Genomic DNA, 23650 nt, shown 5'->3' on the forward strand with positions numbered 1-23650 from the left:
AGGGAGTTAGAGAGGTAGGCTGGAATGGAGTTTGAAGGTAGAGCTGTTCCTTTTAGATGTATTTTACCAGAGAGTGGAAAATGGAATTGGTTTGTACATCCTATATGCTTATACTAACCCACTCCCCCAAATACAAGACACAGTGTCAAACACGGTTCTTTGGAATGAGTTCCAAGCCTGAAACCGGACTCTCAAACGAATGATCTGAAATTCTTCATCTATGTGTTGCTGTGAAGGTATTTTGTAGGTGTAATTAACATTCATAATCAGTAGACTTTAAATAAAGATTATCCTGGGCTTCCCTGGTGGCGCAGTGGTTGAGAATCCGCCTGCCGATGCAGGGGACACGGGTTCGTGCCCCGGTTCGGGAGGATCCCACGTGCCGCGGAGCGGCTGGACCCGTGAGCCATGGCTGCTGAGCCTGCGCGTCCGGAGCCTGTGCTCCGCAACGGGAGAGGCCACAAGAGTGAGAGGCCCGCGTACCGCAAAAAACAAAACAAAACAAAATAAATAAATAAATAAAGATTATTCTGGATAACCTGGGTAGGCCTGATTCAATCAGTGGAAGGGCCTTAAGAACAGAACTGAGGTACTCAGAAGAAATTCTGCCTGTGGATTGCAACTTCAGCTCATGCCTGAGAGTTCCCGCCTGCCTCTCCTGACACCCTGCTCTACAGATTTCAGACTTATCCCCTAGCCAGCCCCTACAACTGTGTAAGTCAATTCCTCGCAAAAAATTCCTTAATATGTGTCCCCTACTGATTCTGTTTCTCTGGTTGAGCCCTGGTATAGTGATTGTGCCTGAGTATTTTCAAGCAGTTATTATGTGTAATTCAGACTTCATATTTTAACAATAGCAAATACAAATATTTTTATGTATATATAGGAGTAAGAGTATGTGTGGGCTGTATATACATGTGTGCTCTTTTGACTAGGCTTGACCTTCAGCTCCCATGTCCTTCCTTGTAGCGTTTAAGAATCCTGTAGCAAGAATTCTGCTAAGGCAGCTTAACCAGAATCACCCTCCCTCAATATCTGATTGAGTGTCTCATCCTTCATTATCCCCCAGCTGATGTCTGATTACACCCACCTACTTTTGGTAAGAATACTGTTGAGTGATGTAGCAATAATCCCCCTTATGCCTGATGTTTCTTCATAGTAATTTTCCATCCACTGACCCCCTATCCCCTACTCCTTGGCTATAAATTCCCACTTTTCCTGTTGTATTCAGAGTTGAGTCCAATCTCTCTCCCCTATTACAAAACCCTACCACAGTAGCCCCCGTTGAATAAAGTCTGCCTTACCATCTTAAAAAGTGTCATGAATAATCTTTTCTTTAACACCTCCACACCTTTCTTGATCACATATTTCTCAATAATTTTTTTAACCATTCATATATATATATAAACATATATACATATATATGGTTAGATTTCAAAGTTTATACTGTTATATCATGTTCACTATTTTTAAAAATACAGATATAAAAAGAAAAAGAAAAATGTTGATATTAAAAAGTAAATATTACAAATGGGGATTGTACTATTCTCTTCCTGTATCTCAAAAGTTATCTTGCATTTATCTCACCTTGAGGTCATTCCTTAAACTATTTCCCAACAGATGGTGTACCAAGGTGATTCCTGGGTTCACATCTTAAAAAGCAGTAATGGTGCCTGTTGCAATTTCTACTTTTAAATTCTCAGTTAAACAAAAAATAACTACTGAAGTTTTTTCTCTTTAAAATGGAACACTTTGAGAGCGTACAAAAGACTCTGAAAGAGTGAGCACTTAGGACAGTTAATACCGATCAGCCAAATGTGTCTAGGAGTCAGTCACTCAGTTGATTTATCACTCTGCTGAACCCTGCTAACGACAGTAGCAGTCTTGGTACCTGCAGTTTTTAATGGTTTTTATTCTTAGTCAAACGAATTTAATTAACATCCCAAATGGACCACTGATTTAAAATAGGAGTCAAAAGGAACATTCTTTCAAAATGTTAGTTAATGGAAAGCATTAAAACTAATAAATCTGCATTTTTGTCTCAGGGTGATTTTCGTATCCATATATGTCACTTAGTACATCATATCAAATATTTAAAGGAGAAATATAGTGGTGATTACACCCAATTTGGCTATTTATTGAGAATTATAAAAAAGTTATGTTTCTCATGTTTCATTTGCAAATAAAACCTGAAACCTTCTCTCATCATCTACAAACAAGACACAAAAAATTATTAAAATAATTTGATTTTTTTTAAACATAAAAGCAATTATTCCAACCATCAGTCGAAAAAGCAGTTTCTGCTTGGCTTAAATCCTCTAAAAGTGTACTTAATTTTTAGTCCAGCAACAAGCCCTTTTCTTACATATATGAAAATTTGTATTACATATTAAATAGAAAAAAATTTGTTGGAAGGAAAAATTCCACTCAAAAAGTTTTGGTATTTATACATTGATTTTTACATTTGCTAAACACAAAGTGATGAAACATTACTAAATGTGCTCACAGAAGTGAAAGGAGTTCATGATTCAATAAAGGCAGGGAAATTCTGCCTTAAACTAACATGTTTCCAATAAGACTGAAAATAGACGTGATAATACAATCTCGAATAATATACAATGTGCGTGCCTCCTGAAACTGGTCACGTTTGACATTTTAATTACAGCACTATTTTTCTGTCAAGACAGCAGCCAGTTCTGCTTCATGTCGTATCAACACTTGATTTATGTAAGCAGCGACAAAACAGTAGAGATAGCTGTTAAGTTTAGGGCGCTTTTCAAATATCCTCGAATGGACACTAATATGCAAATCAAAGACCATTTTGTTGTAAAGGCAAAAGCTAAGACTTAGTATCCGCTTAGTACGTTAATTACGAACATCTAGCAGAGAGCCAGGCACAGTAGTGGAATGTTTGAAACACTAGTATTTATCTTTACAAACATACATGAAGTCTTTCCAGTTTTCCTAAGTGTCCTCTGGCCTTAATGGTGCTGATAAGTGAAAGGATTAAAAAAGCACAACGGAACACATGAAAACCACAATAAATGTCAGCGGTTGTTAGCAACGAAGAGCTCAGCGACAACCACATTTAAAGCCATAGGATCTTTGCGCCCGAAACTTGAAATCCCAAGGTTCCCTGGGGGTGGAGGCGGAGTTACATTCAAATTGACAGCTTTTTCAGCCAATGACACAGCCAAGCAAATGACCGCGAGAAGCCCTAATTCTTTCACATTACAACGCTGAAATCATACGAGTTCTGAGCGTATGTGGGTGTTTCAGGGCCCGATTCGAACTACTAAGTATTTCTCACCCGCAGTTACTGTCTAGTCAACATAGCAATTCTCTACCGGAGTGTGGCTCTGTGGGAGTTCCAGCGTCTAAACGCTGAAAGAAAGTCACATCGCCCTATGTCAACAGAGGGACCCACTCGTCCGAGGAAGAGGCGGAACTCGTTTTATTCTTGCTCTTTATTGGCCACGCAGCAACGCGACCTAAGCTTTCTGCACAAACGATAAGTCGTTAAAACTTCCGCTAACGTAACGTAAAGGGCAGTGCTGTGCAGCGCTATACGGAAGCTGGGTCTACGCTGGCGCAGATATCTTGCATTCGTCCAATCCGGAGAGACGCCACTCCCTGGCGCTTCTTCGCTCCCCCCGCCCAACCTCTTTCCCTTCCCCTGGGCTATGGCCCGCCTCTCTGCTGCTGACCAATCCTCTGCAGCCTCCTTTGTGCGTTTATCCAATCAGAGAGGTGGAGGGTGGAGTTCCGGTCGACCGGTCAGCGCAGAGGCTGTGCTCCGAGTTCTCTCCTGCAGCAGGTGTGGGATCTCTGATGAGGTATATTTCCCAGACTTGCGTTGTGCAGTTTCCTGGGATGGGCAGCTCTCTAGACGGGCAGCGACAGAGCCGGTTGACTGTAGAAAGCCGAAGCCGCTGAGCCTGTAGCACGAGGAGCAGACGGAAATGGGGAGGAGCTGGGAGGAGAGAACCACGTGTTGGGGCTTCTGGTGCAGTTGTCGGAGCCCCTGGGTCATGCCCGTGCTGTCCCTGCCCCGCGGGCCTTCCAAGGGTTAGGTTGGTGTCGCCGAAGCCGCCCCCAGCACTCCTCTGGGTTATTTTTGAGTAAAAACAAAGCGCCTATTCGTCAAGTGTTCAAAGAGAGGTAGCCAGGACCTATTTTTCCCCTACCCTCATTCCCTTCCCTCGCATTCTTAAATTACCCACCTCCTGGGTTGGTTAATTTTCGGGGTCAGAAAGCAGATTTTCCTTTGGGAAGAGACGTGCTGGAGTATATAGTACGAACTCTGAGACTAGCTTTCATGATAGGCACTTTACGTGTATTATCTCATTTAATCCACACAGCAACATCTAAAGGGTTAGGTACTGTTACGGTTCTCATTTTCATGCGAAGAAACATATGTTAAGTTACTCGTCCACGTGTTCTCTTCAGCTTTTCTCTGACCACTTAATTGAGTGTGACATTCGGCTTCCACGCACGTAAAATTTAAATATGGTATTGCTTGTAAAATGTTGGTCTTGTTTTCTTTCCTAACTTGAAGTTATTTTAGAAGTTAATACAACATACCTAGAAGTAAATCGATTGATGTTATCGAGGTAAAATGATCTAGTAGAAAGACATAAGAGTAGGAGCCATTTACTAACCTTTGGGCAAGTCACCTTCTCAGCCGCCGCTTCCTCCACTGCAGAATTGAAATCAATTCCAGACTTGTCTACTTCCTGGAGTCGTGAGGATTAAATGATATAATATATAAATTACTGATGTTAACTACATATGACAGTTTTCTGCTTTTCAAATTCTTTCCTCTGGAAGCTAGACTATCATTAATATGCAATATATATTATAATTAAAGTATTCTGTATATACACACATACAGTGGATAACATGCAGCCTAGTGCCACTTGAGTGTGAAATACCTTTTAAGCGTATGTGGCCCACTTATCTGCTTATCCAGGGTTCAGGATAGTATTCCCTGTGAATGCAGAAGTGGTACTTGTCTGGTTTGTATTCTTTCCTCAGACTGCTGTAGATAGCATAAAGCAAAAGTAGATCAGCTCATTTAACTGCTTTTCTGAGTTCTGATTACTTTTGGAGACTCTGAAGGGAGGTCCCATTTCCTTGCCTTTTTCAGCTTCTGGTAGCCTTTTATATTCCTTGGCTTGTGGCTCCTTCATTTTAAAAGCACATCACTTCAATCTCTGCTTCCGTAATCATCACCTTCTCTGCCGTAGTCAAATCCGTCTGCTTTCGTCTTAGTGGGGGCACTTGTGTTTATACTTAGTTCCCATCTAGATAATCCGGAATAATCTCTCCATCTCAAGATCCTTAGCTTAATTATAAACTCCTTTTTGATGTATAAGGAAACATTCATAGGTTCCAGGAATTAGAGCTTGGATGTTTTGGGGGTGCATTATTTTTAGCTTGCCACAAAGGGTATAAAGAAGGGTAAAACATATCCTATCCTAGTGCAGCTTAAAGTCTAGTAGGATATGCTGTAAGAGAAAAAAAAAATGACTTCTGGATTGCTGTGAAAAGACCCTTCTAAATTACCATAGGTTGGTACTTCAGCTTTTCCCCTGGAAAACAGAAGAGGTAAATGAATATTCCTATGATAATGTGGATACAAAGCCTGAATTAACCCCTTAGAAGAGTGAAATTTCTTCATATTCTAATCTTCTGCCTTAAAAATTCATGTATTGCATTTAATTTCATATTTGTATTTGATACTATTTTGAACTATTGCCACATCATAACATTGCTGTTCTACGGAGATAGACAGTTTATTTTGTGGCTTCTTATAATAGCCAGTTTACTATAGTCATAGGTGTGTTCCCTAGTTTAAGAAGCATGACCTCAGATGATGGGGATTTATTATAAGGAAGCCATCTATGCAACTAAATACGCTGAGTCTCATTACTCCTAAGGCTAGAATATGCACTAGGCTTCTTGGAGAACTGGACTGATAGTCCCTCATGATTGATATCCTCTAGTCCCCCCAGCAAGGAGATAGTAGCTCTGATGACTTCAGTGTTTTGTTGTATCTTCAGAAGGAGGTAATATTCTGTTCCTCTCATGTCTGGCTGGAATTAATAATTCTCAGGAGACAGAATCTGATGAGTTGGGTTTGTTACCATCCCACCCAGTGTGGATATGTTGGAATAAGATAAAATACGAAAGAACCCAGCTTCAAGTAGGCATTCAGTATATAAGAACTACTCTGTAACAGTCTCTGTGCTTTTTGCGTGGAGATGGAAGGGTAAAGGGCAAGGAGAAGCACATGCGGGACATTTCTGTGGGCCAGTCCTACAAGTGACATACATTGCTTTTTCTCAGGTTCTTTTGGCTAGGACTCTGTCACATAGCCACACCTAACCAGTCTAGTTGTGTGCCTACCCTAGTGATCTGCTGATGAGTTAGCAGTCTGCTACAATGGGCAGTACCTGTAGCCAACTTCTTAAGACTTGTCCTCAGTCCTTAGTTTCCAGCCTTTAGTTTCTTCACCCTGTGAACTCTGTTGACGTCCAGATGCCTCTAGACAAACCTATTACACAAAGTTCTTTTTTTTGCTGGCTCCATACCTTTGCCATCATCAGGTCCACAAGAAAAAGTCTCACATCCTTTGCTCTATAAATAACAATGCAGTGCGATGCACCCATTTGTCCTTGTTCTGTTTGAGCAGGTATCCAGCCACAGTCTCTTGGACTTTTCCAGGCATGGCTCTTGTATCAGCAGTCTACAGGGTACCAGATCAAGGTCTGAGTTTGACTGTAATGGCCTATATGGGAAAAGAATCTAAAAAAGAGTGGATATATGTATATGTATAACAGATTCACTTTGCTGTACAGCATAAAGTAAATCAACTCTACTCCAATAAAAAATAATAATTTTTAAAAAGAAATTTTAAAAAAACGTCTGAGTTTGAACCACTCTCATGCATGGTAAAGTGGGCCCGAGGAAAAACTTCTGTAATATTTTTCCACAAATAACTTATTCCAAAAAAATTCTTTATCAGCTTCTTTAGTGCTTTTATTCCCTCAAATGATGTCAAGCTAATGATTACAAGACTAGTTTTAGGCCGTCTTCTTTGCAAGTCCAATGTGGGTGGTCCACCACCTAACTTAGGGCTGTGAGGGTATAGTACACAGTTTATAGCTACATTTTTATTTTTGTGCACTTAAGGTACAGTTTATTGGGTGTTTTCTCGATAATTATATAACTGATAATCCAAACCTAAGCTATTTCAGTTATTTGTTAAATGTTCCTATTTGGTTCACCAGTCTTCTCTGTTCCTTGGCTGGGTAGTAATTCAGGTGAAATAGATACAGAGGAATGAACATTAAAAATTTTTTTAAAATAAATTTATTTATTTTTGGCTGCGTTGAGTCTTCATTGCTGCATGCAGGCTTCCTCTAGTTGCGGTGAATGGGGGCTACTCTTCCTTGTGGTGCGCAGGCTTCTCATTGCGGTGGCTTCTCTTGTTGCGGAGCACGGGCTCTAGGCGCACGGGGTCCGGTAGCTGTGGCTCGCGGGCACTAGAGCGCAGGCTCAGTAGTTGTGGCGCATGAGCTTAGTTGCTCTGCGGCATGTGGGATCTTCCCGGACGAGGGCTGGAACCCATGTACCCTGCATTGGCAGGCGGATTCCTAACCACTGCGCCACCAGGTATGTCCCGGAATGAACTTTTTTTTCTTTTTTTTTTTTTTTTGCGGTACGCGGGACTCTAACTGTTGTGGGCCTCTTCCGCCGCGGAGGACAGGCTCCGGACGCGCAGGCCCAGCGGCCATGGCTCACGGGCCCAGCCGCTCAGCGGCATGTGGGATCCTCCCGGACCGGGGCACGAACCCGCGTCCCCTGCATCGGCAGGCGGACTCCCAACCACTGCGCCACCAAGGAAGCCCCGGAATGAACATTTTTGAAAACTATCTTTGAAACGGATAATCTCTGGGAAGCTAGCATTTAAGTGATTGAGATGAATGGTAGTTAGAAGTGATTTTTTTTTACTTCCTGAAAAATAGTATTATTGTAGAGTTACGTTATTTCACATTTATGCATTTAAAATTGGATTCAGTTACCTTGTTTGTGTGTGTGTGTGTGTGTAAGTAACTCCCTATCACTTAGCTTTAAATGCAGATTTTTCTTGGGTTCCAAGTTCATTTTGGCTGAATTAACTTGTTCATCATTTCAGCTAGATAACTTGTACATCATATAATAATGAGATTTTTAGCAAATCTCTTTACATTTTAACGACCATAAAACTTCATTATGTTTTCTGCTGTATATTTTCCAAATTTTCTTGGCTGTGAAACAACTTGAAAAGTATAAAGCTTAACATTTTGGCAGCATGATGTAATAGAAGCAGCACTCGGAGTCAGAAGGTATATCTAGACCATGCAAAATATTTAACTTTTCTGAGCTTAAGTTTCGTATTTGTAAAATAAGAATAATAGTACTTCTCCTACTTAACTCTCGGAGTTGTGAGAAACAGATAAAATAAGAAATACTGTAGTTCTTTGAAAAATGTAATTCTTTCATAAACAAAATACAAGGTTGTATTAAGTATCTGTTATACCTTAAAAGGGTTCAAATTTAGCATGAATTTTATTGTGAAATCCACTAGTTCATGTGATTTTTTTTTAAGTTTTTTGCTGCTTCATAAGATGCCTGGACCAAAAAATGATAAAAATCCTGTCTATCAACTCTTTAAAATTAATATTAGTGTTAATTAATATTATTTTCCCAATTTCATTCCTTTGGTTTGCCAACAGTACAATTTCATAGGAAAATTAAAAGAAACCTCTTCTTCCAAAGACTAATAACTTCCTGATAGTGTAGATTAGTTTACCATATCAGTTAATATATTTCTTTTACATGTTCCTTTGTATTAGTATGTATGCTGAGGTAAGTGATGGCTCCATTCTCTTTGTGGACATTCATCCTGATCATTAGTACTTTATATTGGCCTAAAAAAAAAAGAATTTCACCATTTCTTGAATTGCAATGGAGCTAGTGGTTAAGAGATCCTTAAACCTGACGACCTGAGTTGAATACTGGTTCCAATTATAACTACTTTGTAGGCTGTTAGGATTAAATGAGTAAATATTTGTGAAGTGCTTAAAACAGTGCCTGACAAACACTATTAAATAAATTCCTTCCTTTAATGATTTTATTCAGTATCATTCATCAAGTATTAATGTGAAATAACAGCTAAAAGAGAAAAAGCTCTAGGGGACGGCTTATATTTTAAATTATATCTTGTAGCTGATACTTTAAGTCTCTAAGCCTATAAATACTTGGAAATTTACACATCCATTCAACTAAAATTTGCACTGGATTTCGCATCATTGATATTACCACTGTCTTAAAAAACTTTGTTAAGGCCTTCCACATATTCATGCTTTAAATATTTTAACTTTATGTTGCTTGGTTGTATGAAGTCATTTTGATTAGTGCAAATAAGAATTATAACAGGACTTTACATTTGAATGGCCATTTAAGAATGCTTTGTAAAATATTTCCTTTATATCATTTGAGAGGCAGTATAAGAAAGTATTTAAGAGTGTGGGCTCTGAAACCAGTTTTGAGTTTCAGTCCCTGCTATGCATTTGTGAGCAAAGTGACCTCTGGTGTATCACCTACCTTTTCTAAGCTTTACTTCCTAATTATATAAAATGGGAGAAGTAAGTGTACCTATTTTGTAGGGCTGTCTGGAAGGTTAAATGAGATACAATGCATATAAGGCATTTAGAACAGTGCCTGGATTATAACAAGAGTTCATTATGTCTTAGTTACTGTTAATGTCACTGATGCATACAAAAGTATCAGTAAACAGAACAAGTGGAAATGTGAGGCAACCAAGATTCAGATTGGATCTGTGATTTACTGAAGGTCACAGGCAAAAAAAAGAAAGTAAGCCTCCTTACTTCTAGTGCAGATCTTTTCCCGTAAAAACACTGCCTTCATTTCCACCTTTAACACCTTTCAGCTCACTCATATTGACTAGGTCCATCTCAGAGGCACGTTCCTTCGTTTTCCATTGTGTTTCCAATTCTTGGCTGCTTGTTAGATTATTTTTATCTTGGTTCTAATTCTGTCAGACTGCTTCCGTTTCTTCATGAATCCTTCAGCCCTGTATTACTCAGACCTAAAGTTGTTAGCATGCATGACAGGCATCTATTTTCAAGAAAGGAAGAAAGAATAGATACTGAAGCTAAATTTTTCATAGTGGTTAGTGTTTGTTGTTGTTGTTTTTTAATTAATTAATTATTTAAATTTTGGCTGTTTTGGGTCTTCATTGCTGTGAGCGGGCTTTCTCTAGTTGCAGTGAGCGGGGGCTACTCTTCGTTGCGGTGCACGGGCTTCTCATTGTGGTGGCTTCTCTTGTTGCGGAGCACCGGCTCTAGGCACGTGGGCTTCGGTAGTTGTGGCACGTGAGCTCAGTAGTTGTGGCTCGCGGGCTCTAGAGCGCAGGCTCAGTAGTCATGGCGCATGGGCTTAGTAGCTCCGCGGCATGTGGGATCTTCCTGGACCAGGGCTGGAACCTGTGTCCCCTACATTGGCAGGCGGATTCTTAACCACTGCGCCACTGTGATTTCATTAGCCTATCATTAATTTGTATTTAATGTAGCACTGAATTATTTTTGCAGAGCTATTTTATTCTTTCCAAACTTTCCCTTCCCCTGCCCCCACCCCACCCTGAGGTTGTAAAGTCAAATTGAAGTTATTTCTTAGGAACTAAGAAGGGAGCCTGAAAATCACACAAACACCCTGAGCCATTATAAAAATAGGAAGAATACAATTTTATGAATCACTGGGTTATTTTTTAAAATCTTTAAAGATTATTATGTGGATGTATCTTTTTGGCATCAAAAGCATGTTTGTATCATATAAGCAAAGCACAAAGTATTTAGTGCATTATACTGGAATTTTGAGTTAGTTTGATCCCGTAAAGTATTTTGTGAAAGAAGAGTTGCATTTTGAACATTCTGGTCTGAGATTTGGGTTTGCAGATCTAGTTATTAAATTGCATTCAAACCATCAGGTGTTTGTTGAATACTTTCTGCCTGTAGGGTACTGTGTAAGATGGTAAGATGATGTTCCCAAATCCTAGCCCTTTCCTTAGCTTCCTCAGTTATGCCTTCCTGGTGCTTTCTATAATGTTAGGAGGTTGAGTGAATTTACCTCTAAACTGTGGTTATGGATGTTTTATCAATATTGATAATATTACTAGTATTTAATTTCTCCACAAAAGGGATAGCTGCTTCTAAAGCTTGGTCTGTGTGTGTGTGTGTGTGTGTGTGTGTGTGTGTGTGTGTGTGTTTCCTGTCTTTGTCTGTCATTGTTTTACATCTATGTGTAGTTCCTTATCTTTGCCTCCTGCCTGCCTCTATTGAGTGTGTTTTGTATGTGTTTATATTTTTATACTCCTCTTATGGGAAGTAGCATTTCGTGAGGTAAGCTGTGGAGTTAGTCTCAGGCTGGTGAAGGATTGATATTAGAGAATTGGAAAATACGGTTCCTGTCCTTAAGAAGTTTATACTTTACACTGAGAAAGAAGCAAATATAAATATATAAAACATATAACTAGAGATAAATAACACTTTAGTATATTTGGTATATGATTGCTAAATGAATAACAGTTGATCTTTTGGCATTCAGAGGAAGTAGAAACTCACTTTAGGCTGAGTTAAGAAGGATTTTGTAGTACTGGTAGAATTTGAGCTATATCTTGAAGCATGGGTATTATCTAGATAACTCAAGAAAGTGATGTAGGGTTCTTGGAGAGAGTAGCAACTCTTCTGCAGTTGTATTGTGGGGAAAATATTTTGCCTAGCCTATTAAAGTATTGATGAGTCTGGGCTTGCTATAAAATATAGTGTGTAATTCACATGTTCAAACATCTGCAGTTCATGCAGAAACAACAAAAGAATGTATGTCGTACTTTATAAAAATTAAGTGTTTAGTTTATGTACTTAAGAAATGTTTGTGAAATCTATATTTGCTTTTTTTTTTTTTAACATCTTTATTGGGGTATAATTGCTTTACAATGGTGTGTTAGTTTCTGCTGTATAACAAAGTGAATCAGTTATACATATACATATGTTCCCATATCTCTTCCCTCTTGCGTCTCCCTCCCTCCCACCCTCCCTATCCCACCCCTCCAGGCTGTCACAAAGCACCGAGTCAATATCCCTGTGCCATGCGGCTGCTTCCCACTAGCTATCTACCTTACTACGTTTGTTAGTGTGTATATGTCCATGACTCTCTCTCGCCCCATCACAGCTCACCCTTCCCCCTCCCCATAACCTCAAGTCCGTTCTCTAGGAGGTCTGCGTCTTTATTCCTGCCTTACCCCTAGGTTCTTCATGACATTTTTTTTTCTTAAATTCCATATATATGTGTTAGCATACGGTATTTGTCTTTTTCTTTCTGACTTACTTCACTCTGTATGATAGACTCTAGGTCTATCCACCTCATTACAAATAGCTCCATTTCGTTTCTTTTTATGGCTGAGTAATATTCCATTGTATATATGTGCCACATCTTCTTTATCCATTCATCCGATGATGGGCACTTAGGTTGCTTCCATCTCCGGACTATTGTAAATAGAGCTGCAATGAACATTTTGGTACATGACTCTTTTTGAATTTCGGTTTTCTCAGGGTATATGCCCAGTAGTGGGATTGCTGGGTCATATGGTAGTTCTATTTGTAGTTTTTTAAGGAACCTCCATACTGTTCTCCATAGTGGCTGAACCAATTCACATTCCCACCAGCAGTGCAAGAGGGTTCCCTTTTCTCCACACCCTCTCCAGCATTTATTGTTTCTAGATTTTTTGATGATGGCCATTCTGACTGGTGTGAGATGATATCTCATTGTAGTTTTGATTTGCATTTCTCTAATGATTAATGATGTTGAGCATTCTTTCATGTGTTTGTTGGCAGTCTGTATATCTTCTTTGGAGAAATGTCTATTTAGGTCTTCTGCCCATTTTTGGATTGGGTTGTTTGTTTTTTTGTTATTGAGCTGCATGAGCTGCTTGTAAATTTTGGAGATTAATCCTTTGTCGGTTGCTTCATTTACAAATATTTTCTCCCATTCTGAGGGTTGTCTTTTGGTCTTGTTTGTGGTTTCCTTTGCTGTGCAAAAGCTTTGAAGTTTCATTAGGTCCCATTTGTTTATTTTTGTTTTTATTTCCATTACTCTAGGAGGTGGGTCAGAAAGAATCTTGCTGTGATTTATGTCATAGAGTGTTCTGCCTATGTTTTCCTCTAAGAGTTTGATAGTTTCTGGCCTTATATTTAGGTCTTTAATCCATTTTGAGCTTATTTTTGTGTATGGTGTTAGGGAGTGATCTAATCTCATACTTTTACATGTACCTGTCCAATTTTCCCAGCACCACTTATTGAAGAGGCTGTCCTTTCTCCACTGTACATTCCTGCCACCTTTATCAAAGATAAGGTGTCCATATGTGCATGGGTTTATCTCTGGGCTTTCTATCCTGTTCCATTGATCTATCTTTCTGTTTTTGTGCCACTACCATACCGTCTTGATAACTGTAGCTTTGTAGTATAGTCTGAAGTCAGGGACCCTGATTCCTCCAGTTCCTTTTTTTGTTCTCAAGATTGCTTTGGCTATTCGGGGTCTTTTCTGTTTCCATACAAATTGCGAAATTTTTTGTTCTAGTTCTGTGAAAAATGCCAGTGGTAGTTTAATAGGGATTGCATTGAATCTATAGATTGCTTTGGGTAGTAGAGTCATTTTCACAATGTTGATTCTTCCAATCCAAGAACATGGTATATGTCTCCATCTATTTGTATCATCTTTAATTTCTTTCATCAGTGTCTTATAATTTTCTGCATACAGGTCTTTTGTCTCCTTAGGTAGGTTTATTCCTAGATATTTTATTCTTTTTGTTGCAATGGTAAATGGGAGTGTTTTCTTGATTTTACTTTCAGATTTTTCATCATTAGTATATAGGAATGCCAGAGATTTCTGTGCATTAATTTTGTATCCTGCCACTTTACCAAATTCATTGATTAGCTCTAGTAGTTTTCTGGTAGCATCTTTAGGATTTCTCTATGTATAGGATCATGTCATCTGCAAACAGTGACAGCTTTACTTCTTCTTTTCCGATTTGGATTCCTTTTATTTCCTTCTCTTCTCTGATTGCTGTGGCTAAAACTTCCAAAACTATGTTGAATAAGAGTGGTGAGAGTGGGCACCCTTGTCTTGTTCCTGATCTTAGTGGAAATGCTTTCAGTTTCTCACCATTGAGGATGATGTTTGCTGTGGGCTTGTCATATATGGCCTTTATTATGTTGAGGAAAGTTCCCTCTATGCCTACTTTCTGCAGGGTTTTTATCATAAATGGGTGTTGAATTTTGTCAAAAGCTTTCTCTGCATCTGTTGAGATGATCATATGGTTTTTCTCCTTCAATTTGTTAATATGGTTTATCACATTGATAGATTTGCGTATATTGAAGAATCCTTGCATTCCTGGAATAAACCCCACTTGATCATGGTGTATGATCCTTTTAATGTGCTGTTGGATTCTGTTTGCTAGTATTTTGTTGAGCATTTTTGCATCTATGTTCATCAGTGATATTGGTCTGTAGTTTTCTTTCTTTGTGACATCCTTGCCTGGTTTTGGTATCAAGGTGATGGTGGCCTCGTAGAAGGAGTTTGGGAGTGTTCCTCCCTCTGCTATATTTTGGAAGAGTTTGAGAAGGATAGGTGTTAGCTCTTCTCTAAATGTTTGATAGAATTCGCCTGTGAAGCCATCTGGTCCTGGGCTTTTCTTTGTTGCAAGATTTTTAATCACAGTTTCAATTTCAGTGCTTGTGATTGGTCTGTTCATATTTTCTATTTCTTCCTGATTCAGTCTTGGCAGGTTGTGCATTTCTAAGAATTTGTCCATTTCTTCCAGATTGTCCATTTTATTGGCACAGAGTTGCTTGTAGTAATCTCTCATGATCTCTTTTATTTCTGCAGTGTCAGTTGTTACCTCTCCATTTTCATTTCTGATTCTATTGATTTGAGTCTTCTCCCTATTTTTCTTGATGAGTCTGGCTAGTGGTTTATCTATTTTGTTTATCTTCTCAAAGAACCAGCTTTTAGTTTTATTGATCTTTGCTATTGTTTCCTTCATTTCTTTTTCATTTATTTCTGATCTGATCTTTATGATTTCTTTCCTTCTGCTAGCTTTGGGGTTTTTTTGTTCTTCTTTCTCTAATTGCTTGAGGTGCAAGGTTAGGTTGTTTATTCTAGATGTTTCCTGCTTCTTAAGGTGGGCTTGTATTGCTATAAACTTCCCCCTTAGAACTGCTTTTGCTGCATCCCACAGGTTTTGGGTCGTTGTGTCTCCATTGTCATTTGTTTCTAGGTATTTTTTGATTTCCTCTTTGATTTCTTCAGTGATCACTTCATTATTAAGTAGTGTATTGTTTAGCCTCCATGTGTTTGTATTTTTTACAGATCTTTTCCTGTAATTGATATCTAGTCTCATGGCGTTGTGGTCAGAAAAGATACTTGATACAATTTCAATTTTCTTAAATTTACCAAGGCTTGATTTGTGACCCAAGATATGATCTATCCTTGAGAATGTTCCATGAGCACTTGAGAAAAATGTGTATTCTGTTGTTTTTGGATGGAGTGTCCTATAAATATCAATTAAGTCCATCTTGTTTAATGTATCATTTAAAGCTTGTGTTTCCTTATTTATTTTCATTTTGGATGATCTGTCCATGGGTGAAAGTGGGGTGTTTAAGTCCCCTACTATGAATGTGTTACTGTCGATTTCCCCTTTTATGGTTGTTAGTATTTGCCTTATGTATTGAGGTGCTCCTATGTTGGGTGCATAAATATTTACAATTGTTATATCTTCTTCTTGGATCGATCCCTTGATCATTATGTAGTGTCCTTCTTTGTCTCTTTTAATAGTCCTTATTTTAAAGTCTATTTTGTCTGATATGAGAATTGCTACTCCAGCTTTATTTTGGTTTCCATTTGCATGGAATATCTTTTTCCATCCCCTTACTTTCAGTCTGTATGTGTCTCTAGGTCTGAAGTGGGTCTCTTGTAGACAGCATATATAAGGGTCTTGTTTTTGTATCCATTCAGCTAATCTGTGTCTTTTGGTGGGAGCATTTAGTCCATTTACATTTAAGGTAATTATCGATATGTATGTTCCTATTCCCATTTTCTAAATTGTTTTGGGTTTGTTATTATAGGTCTTTTCCTTCTCTTGTGTTTCTTGCCTAGAGAAGATCCTTTAGCATTTGTTGTAAAGCTGGTTTGGTGGTGCTGAACTCTCTCAGCTTTTGCTTGTCTGTAAAGGTTTTAATTTCTCCATCAAATCTGAATGAGATCCTTGCTGGGTAGAGTAGTCTTGGCTGCAGGTTTTTCTCCTTCATCATTTTCAGTATGTCCTGCCACTCCCTTCTGGCTTGTAGGGTTTCTGCTGAGAGATCAGCTGTTAACCTTATGGGGATTCCCTTATGTGTTATTTGTTGTTTTTCCCTTGCTGCTTTTAATATGCTTTCTTTGTATTTAATTTTTGACAGTTTGATTAATATGTGTCTTGGTGTATTTCTCCTTGTATTTATCCTGTATGGGACTCTCTGTGCTTCCTGGACTTGATTAACTATTTCCTTTCCCATATTAGGGAAGTTTTCAACTATAGTCTCTTCAAATATCTTTTCAGTCCCTTTCTTTTTCTCTTCTTCTTCTGGAACCCCTATAATTCGAATGTTGGTGCGTTTAATGTTGTCCTAGAGGTCTCTGAGACTGTCCTCAGTTCTTTTCATTCTTTTTTCTTTATTCTGCTCTGCAGTAGTTATTTCCACTATTTTATCTTCCAGGTCACTTATCCGTTCTTCTGCCTCAGTTATTCTGCTATTGATCCCATCTAGAGTATTTTTAATTTCATTTATTGTGTTGTTCATCGTTGCTTGTTTCATCTTTAGTTCTTCTAGGTCCTTGTTAACTGATTCTTGCATTTTGTCCATTCTATTGTCCATTCTATCTCCAAGATTTCGGATCAACCTTACTATCATTATTCTGAATTCTTTTTCAGGTAGACTGCCTATTTCCTCTTCATTTGTTAGGTCTGGTGCATTTTTATCTTGTTCCTTTATCTGCTGTGTGTTTTTCTGTTTTCTCATTTTGCTTATCTTACTGTGTTTGGGGTCTCCTTTTTGCAGGCTGCAGGTTCGTAGTTCCTCCTGTTTTTTATGTCTGTCTCCAGTAGCTAAGGTTGGTTCAGTGGGTTGTGTAGGCTTCCTGATGGAGGGGACTAGTGCCTGTGTTCTGGTGGATGAGGCTGGATCTTGTCTCTCTAGTGGGCAGGTTCACGTCTGGTGGTGTGTTTTGGGATGTCTGTGGCCTTATTATGATTTTAGGCAGCCTCTCTGCTAATGGGTGGGGTTGTGTTCCTGTTTTGCTAGTTGTTTGGCACAGGTTGTCCAGCACTGTGGCTTGCTGGTCGTTGAGTGAAGCTGGGTGCTGATGTTAAGATGGAGGTCTCTGGGAGATTTTCGCCATTTGATATTATGTGGAGCTGGGAGGTCTCTTGTGGACCAGTGTCCTGAAGTTGGCTCTCCTACCTCAGAGGCAGAGCCCTGACTCCTGGCTGGAGCACCAAGAGCCTTTCATCCACACGGCTCAGAATAAAAGGGAGAAAAAGTAGAGGGAATTAGTAGAAGTATGAGGAAAGAAAGAAGGAAAGGAGGGAAGGAAGGAGGGAAGGAAGGAAGGAAGGAAGAAAGAAAGAAAGAAGCAAAGAAGGAAAGAAGGCAAGAAGGAACGAAAGGAGGGAGGGAGGGAGGGAGGAAGGAAGGAGGGAAAGAAGGAAAAACAGAAAGAAAGAAGATACAGTAAAAATAAAATAAAGTATAATAAAGTTTTTGAATTAAAAAATTCTTATTTAGAAAAAAAAAGAAAAAAAAAAGGGACGGATAGAACCTTAGGACAAATGTTGGAAGCAAAGCTATACAGACAAAATCTTACACAGAAGCGTATACATACACCCTCACTAAACGAGGTAAAGGGGGAAAAATCATAAATCTTGCTGTCAGAGACCACCTCCTCAGTTTTGGATGATTCGTTGTCTAAAGGAGGGAAGGAAGGAAGGAAAGAAAGAAAGAAAGAAAGAAAGGACGAAGGTAAAGTATAATAACGTTCTTAAAATTAAAATTGATTATTAAGAAAAAAATTTTAAGAAAAAACCATGGACGGATAGAACCCTAGGACAAATGGTGGAAGCAAGACTATACAGACAAGATCTCACACAGAAGCATACACATACACCTTCACACAAAGAGGAATAGGGAAAAAAATCATAGATCTTGCTCCCAAAGTCCACCTCCTTAATTTGGGATGATTGGCTGTCTATTCATGTATTCCACAGATGCAGGGTACATCAAGTTGATTGTGGAGCTTTAATCCGCTGCTTCTGAGGCTGCTGGAGAGATTTCCCTTTCTCTTCTTTGTTCTCACAGCTCACAGGGGCTCAGCTTTGGATTTGGCCCTGCCTCTGCGTGTAGGTCGCTGGAGGGCGTCTGTTTTTTGCTCAGACAGGACGGGGTTAAAGGAGCCGCTGATTCGGGGGTTCTGGCGTACTGAGGCCGGCGGGGAGGGAGGGGCACGGAATGCGGGTCGGGCCTGCGGCGGCAAAGTCCAGCGTGACCCTGCACCAGCCCGAGGCCCGCCGTGCGCTCTCCCGGGGAAGTCGTCCCCGGATCCCGGGAACCCGGCAGTGGCGGGCTGCACAGGCTCCGCGGAAGAGGGGCGTGGAGAGCGACCTGCGCTCGCACACAGGTCCCTTGGTGGCGGCAGCAGCAGCCCCAACGTCTCCCGCCCGCCTCTGGGGTCCGCGCCTCCAGCCGCGGCTTGCGCCCGTCTCTGGAGTCCGCGCCCTCAGCCGCGGCTCGCGCCTGTCTCTGGGGTCCGCGCCCTCAGCCGCGGCTCGCGCCCGTCTCTGGAGTCCGCGCCCTCAGCCGCGGCTCGCGCCCGTCTCTGGATTCCGCGCCTTCAGCCGCGGCTCGCGCCCGTCTCTGGGGTTCGCGCTTTTAGCCGCGGCTCGCGCCCGTCTCTGGAGTTCCTTTAAGCAGCGCTCTTAAACCCCTCTCCTCACGCACCAGGAAACAAAGAGGGAAGAAAAAGTCTCTTGCCTCTTCGGCAGGTGCAGACTTTTCCCCGGACTCCCGCCCGGCTAGCTGTGGTGCACTAACCCCTTCAGGCTATGTTCAAGCCGCCAACCCCAGTCCTCTCCCTGCGCTCCGTCCGAAACCGAAACCCGAGCCTCAGAGCCTCAGCTCGCAGCCCCGCCCGCCCCGGCGGGGGAGCAGACAAGCCTCTCGGGCTGGTGAGTGCCGGTCGGCACCGATCCTCTGTGCGGGAATCTCCCCGCTTTGCCCTCCGCACCCGTTGCTGCGCACTCCTCCGCGGCTTCGAAGCTCCCCCCTCCGCCTCCCGCAGTCTCCGCCCGCGAAGGGGCTTCCTAGTGTGTGGAAACTTTTCCTCCTTCACAGCTCCCTCCCACTGGTGCAGGTGCCGTCCCTATCCTTTTGTCTCTGTTTATTCTTGTTTTTCTTTTGCCCTACCCAGGTACGTGGGGAGTTTCTTGCCTTTTGGGAGGTCTGAGGTCTTCTGCCAGCATTCAGTAGGTGTTCTGTAGGAGTTGTTCCACGTGTAGATGTATTTCTGGTGTATCTGGGGGGAGGAAGGTGATCTCCGCGTCTTACTCTTCCGCCATCTTCCTGCTCTCTCTATATTTGCTTTTATTTCTGATATACTGAGTGTCAATATTTTTTACAACATGAAGTTGGCTTCTAAGAATAAAACTCTCACATGATATTTCTCGTGTGGGAAGTAAGAAATTTTCCCGTTCTTGACATCTTTGGCCAGGAATCAGATGTTAAGTCAAGTGTTTCCTGTCATGCTCTGTATCAGGCACAGAGGAGGTTATTGCAGTTGCAGGCGAGAGGTAATGGAAAACAGGAGGATAGTGGCAGGACAAACAGTGAGGAGATGGATGTAATGGGTGATTTTCAAGGTAGGCTTTATTAGCGAGGAGAATCTTGTCGTTTGCCTCCTTTTAATCAAAGGTAATTCTGAGATTTTGAGCCTTGGTGACTGAGAAGATTGTGCAGTTAACAGAGATGAGGAATATATGTTTGAGTTACATTTTGAGTATATTTAATTTGAAGTTTTGGCAGCACGTTCGAGGGTAGAGGTCTAGGCAGACATTAGAAATATGGGATTGGAATTTTGAAGAGAGATCAGGGTTGAGGATAAAATCTAGGAATTCACATAGAGGTAGGAATTTATATTGCTAGGTGAAGAGGAAAAAACAACTTAAGAAAATCTCAGTTATCCTGGGTAACAGTGGAAATTTATTCTGTTTAGAGACTTTGTAATTAAGTCCTGAATGATGTTTTTTGTCATTCTCTAATTTTTGCACCTGTTGCTCGATGGCAGTAGTCATCAGTGCCATGAGCAAAGAAGGCAAGTATTAAAAAAGAATTTGGGGCTTCCCTGGTGGCGCAGTGGTTGGGAGTCCGCCTGCCGATGCAGGGGATGCGGGTTCGTGCCCTGGTCCGGGAAGATCCCACATGCCGCGGAGCGGCTGGGCCCGTGAGCCATGGCCGCTGAGCCTGCGCATCCGGAGCCTGTGCTCCGCAACGGGAGAGGCCATAACAGTGACAGGCCCGCATACCACAAAAAAAAAAAAAAAAAAAAAAAAAAAAAAAAAGAATTTGGTAGCTTAAGTCTTCATGTTTAGTAAAGTTAAACTTGACAGTACAATATTTCCAATCCTTTTTATCCTTCACATCAGATCTATACAGTAAGTGTGGAATTTTTTTTTCCTCTTAATATCCGGCTTTTGTAGCATGGTTCAAGAATTATGCCTTTTGTTGGTTATTTCTCTGATATCAGGATCTTTCACTGTGTTCAGAGGAAAGGAAATGAGTTTAGAACTTAACTAGATTCTGATCTTCCCGTGATATGGCACAAAGTGGTTAAGAGAACTGGTCTGTCCTATTGAATCTTTACACGAATATAAAGCTATAAATATTTATGTTTAAGGGTTTTTACCACTGTTTTGATTTCTATTTCAATAGATCCCTTTTGGATACTCATCTAATTTGGAGTAGTAAATAGTGAATCTATACTTCAAAATGTAAAAGAAGATATCTTTAACTATCAATTTATAAATATTTATAAACTGTTGCCTTTTGTATGAGAGATATGTGGACATGATTATAAGCTCTCCAGTATTAGGAAGCCTCATTCTGGCTTAACCTTATTTCAGGCACTGGTTAACGTGGAAATTAAAAGAATTATTAGTATGTTAAAGTGTTAAAGCATCTTTCTGTTTGGTGACTTTTGGGGAGAACATTTCATACTGTGAATTCACTGTAGAAGTATCTAGTCTGCTTGTCTCCCTGCCCCCACTGCCCCCAGTGTATATATTCAGTTTGATGTCAGTTATCATGGTTAACAGCATGGGGGATATGTGTGTGTGTGTGTGTGTGTGTATATATATATATATATATATATATATGTAAAATCTAATAGGTTATTCTGCAAGTTTATCGTTTGACACTTGCATTTCTTTTTTTTTTTTTTTTTTTTTTTTTCCAGTACGCAGGCCTCTCACTGCTGTGGCCTCTCCCGTTGCGGAGCACAGGCTTCGGACGCACAGGCTCAGCGGCCATGGCTCACGGGCCCAGCCGCTCCGCGGCATGTGGGATCTTCCCGGACCGGGGCACGAACCCGCGTCCCCTGCATCGGCAGGCGGACTCTCAACCACTGCGCCACCAGGGAAGCCCGACACTTGCATTTCTTTGAAATTCTCTGTGCTGGCACTTCCTGGTCTTTCGGGCCAGGCATCATTCTGAGCACTTAACATGTAGTAATTAGTTTATATCTTATAACAACCCTGTTAGGTTGGAACTGTTAACCTCTGTTTAAAGAATAGGAAGCTGAAACACATAACTAGTGAAGCCAGAATTTTCTTTTTTTAACATCTTTATTGGAGTATAATTGCTTTACAATGGTGTGTTAGTTTCTGCTTTATAACAAAGTGAATCAGCTATACATATACATATATCCCCATATCCCCTCCCTCTTGCGTCTCCCTCCCATCCTCCCTATCCCACCCCTCTAGGTGGTCACAAAGCACGGAGCTGATCTCCCTGTGCTATGCAGCTGGTGAAGCCAGAATTTGAACCCTGAGAGTCTGGCGGTATACCCATTCTCTTAACTACTGTGCAATACCTATTTCTCTAAGCCTCAGTTTCCTCACCTAAAAAGCAGCAATAAAAAGATTATCTTTTAGGATTATTGGTAGGGTTAAATGAAGCAATACATGTGAAGAGACTGATACAGGAACCTAGTTATTAATCAGTTAATACTAGCTGTCTATTGTTTGGACACTTTTCTGAGGTTCTTCTGGTTCTTTCTTTGTCTCCTTTATAGTTTTTATTTTTCCTCTGCCCATTCCTTTAACTGGTGTTTCAGGGTTCCATTCTTTTTTTTTTTCCTAGTTCATATTTATGTATGTATGTATGTATGTATGTGTGTATGTATGTATGGTGGCATTGGGGCTTCTCTTCGCTGCGGTGCGTGGGCTTCTCATTGCGGTGGCCTCTCGTGGAGCATGGGCTCTAGGGCGTGCAGGCCTCAGTAGTTGTGGCTCGCGGGGTCTAGAGTGCAGGCTCAGTAGTTGTGGCGCACGGGCTTAGTTAGATCCCACATGCCGCAAACTTCCCGGACCAGGGTCCGAACCCGTGTCTCCTGCATTGGCAGGCGGATTCTTAACCACTGCGCCACCAGGGAAGCCCTCAGGATTCCATTCTTGACCTGTTTTCCTTGTTTGTTTTTGTTTTTGTTTTTTTTGCGGTACGCGGGACTCTCACTGTTGCGGCCTCTCCCGTTGCGGAGCACAGGCTCCCGACGCACAAGCTCAGCGGCCATGGCACTCGGGCACAGCCGCTCCGCGGCATGTGGGATCTTCCCGGACCAGGGCACGAACCTGTGTCCCCTGCATCGGCAGGCGGACTCTTAACCACTGTGCCACCAGGGAAGCCCTGACCTGTTGTTTTATATCATTCTGTATAATTCCCCTTCGGGAGTTTCATCCAAGTCCCTAGTTTTTAACTACTGCCTATTTCCTATAGTCTGATGACCCAGTTTTATACTGAGCTGTAAACTGATGTATCCAAATGTCTATTTTACATCCTCCCTTGGCTACCCCCATATGTCCCTCCAGCCTGATGTGGATAAAACTGTAAAAGGATTTTAATCTAAAATGGAATTGAAAGATATGGAATGGAGAATCTCACACTTGTGCTCTCAGAACAATGAAACTTAAAGACTGAGAGACTGATTTCCCATAAATGCCTGATTTACAAAAGAGTGAAACTTAACCTCTGACCAATGAACCTCTCCCCATCTTTGAGCCAGTGAACTCTGCATGGCCCCTGATTGGACCCTCCCCTTTTGCACTCCTTGCCCATAATTGCAACCCAGCCTAAACCTTCAGTGGACTCACCTGTAGCTTACTGCAGCATGCATGTCCTGAACTGCAATATCTCTGCTACTCCAGGATAAACTCGATTTTCGGTAA

At 41.0% G+C, this 23650-nt stretch overlaps 1 protein-coding gene and 1 long non-coding RNA gene across 4 annotated transcripts in view; one reads left to right on the plus strand and one right to left on the minus strand.

The window, feature by feature from the left end:
• Positions 1-3394, minus strand: part of LOC132515326 (uncharacterized) — a 42259-nt gene extending 38865 nt beyond the window's left edge. Inside the window, exon 1 of the long non-coding RNA XR_009539135.1 lies at positions 3311-3394. This is a non-coding gene — a long non-coding RNA (uncharacterized LOC132515326). The remainder of the gene's footprint in view (positions 1-3310) is intronic.
• Positions 3395-3767: 373 nt separating this feature from the next.
• Positions 3768-23650, plus strand: part of WDR89 (WD repeat domain 89) — a 42845-nt gene continuing 22962 nt past the window's right edge. The window contains exons 1-2 of one of the 3 annotated variants that reach the window (XM_060141667.1): positions 3797-3836; positions 5574-5711. The gene's annotated coding sequence lies outside the window, so the exon portion shown is untranslated. Of the gene's footprint in view, positions 3837-5573; positions 5712-23650 lie in introns of all 3 variants that reach the window. The other 2 variants (XM_060141674.1, XM_060141682.1) reach the window with 2 other exon arrangements.

The sequence above is a fragment of the Lagenorhynchus albirostris genome, chromosome 1 (assembly GCF_949774975.1).
Source record: "Lagenorhynchus albirostris chromosome 1, mLagAlb1.1, whole genome shotgun sequence".
Lineage (NCBI taxonomy): Eukaryota > Metazoa > Chordata > Mammalia > Artiodactyla > Delphinidae > Lagenorhynchus > Lagenorhynchus albirostris.